Raw genomic sequence first — 1,584 nt, forward strand, 5'->3', positions numbered from 1 at the left:
TAGCGTCTCAATATATATATGGAGATACATCAGAGTTAAGGAGGCTTGAAAGTTGATACTGGCCCGAGGGATATGTGATGGAAACTTCAATGGAACATGGAATCATTTCGGTGAAAATATACAATTGGATACAGTTCTCCATGTGCGTTTGTGTTTGAGTAAACATGTGTGTCTATATATCTAAATACACATGTGTGTGTGTTCAAGTGTGTGCTTTGTATGGGAGTATGGGTAATGTTACTTTCTGTATTGAGTGTATGTGTATGCATGCACATATATACGGTATAAATGTGTGTATGTATACGCATACTATATATTCAATTAGCCACAAGGCAAACGAAAATTACTTAGCAGGACTTATACAGTGTTTCAATTTTTCCTTGGTGTTTATTGTATCTGTGCACCAAAAATAAATAAACAAATAAATAAATAAATATATATATATATATATATATATATAAATATATATATATATTATAATAATACGTAATAACTCAAGGAAAATATATACAGTATAAATTTTTTTCAGTTACCCTTAATTAGTATAGGCTTAAAAAGAAAGGAAAACTAATTAATTTTATTTTCTATCCAGTAGACAATTTTTATTCTAGTAAATGACGAATGGAGAAGTATTGTTTTAAAACCTCAAAGATAGACGAGACTGGTGAAATCTAACCGAGGCCCTTTGCGTCAATAGGAGTAGGAGGAGATGATGATGATGATGATGATGATGAACATCACAGCAAAAATCAATATCATAATCTTTGGATAACTGGAATCAGCGCTCATTACAGGGATTGGTGCCAGTGATCCAAATGTAAGGGAATTAACTCTGTACACTGTGCTGGAAAAGGGTAATGCCTTTTGAAATAAGTGGATAATCATTTCTATTAATGATGATGGGAAATTAATCCTGAAACCAGCATATTAACAGTATTAACGTGGGAAGACAGAATTAGAGTTCATTTACCTATAACAGAGAGATACATAGCCACACTAATATATATATATATATATATATATATATATATATATATATATATATATATACATTCATATATATATATATATATATATATATATATATATATACATATACATATATTTATACACACACACACACACAAACACACACATATATATATATATATATATATATATATATATATATATATATATATATATATATATATATATAAAATCCTAAACTTGGGTTACGCTATATCTACAATCATAAAAATGGTTAAGAAAGTACTGAAAAAGTCAACTACCTACTCTATACCTTTTAATACCTAGCAATGTGTGAACCTACTTGAAGCTCTTGAGCAAATAACACCAAAGTCTGTAATTTTCATTTTATCAATTCTATAAGAAAGCTATGTGACAATATACGAATTTCAAATTTCTGTTGCCAACTGTGTTCCTTCGTCGCAGTTTATTAAATTCTTTCTCCTTTGTTCATCGTCAATATTTATCTTGCATGACAGCTTTTCTATCCCTCTCGTTTTGAAACCGATAAATCCAAAGAGAAAATGAGATGCAAACATGCAAAGGGAGACAAGAAACATCAAACGTTTGTATGTT

This window comes from Palaemon carinicauda, chromosome 15, assembly GCF_036898095.1.
Source record: "Palaemon carinicauda isolate YSFRI2023 chromosome 15, ASM3689809v2, whole genome shotgun sequence".
NCBI classification, from domain to species: Eukaryota; Metazoa; Arthropoda; class Malacostraca; order Decapoda; family Palaemonidae; genus Palaemon; species Palaemon carinicauda.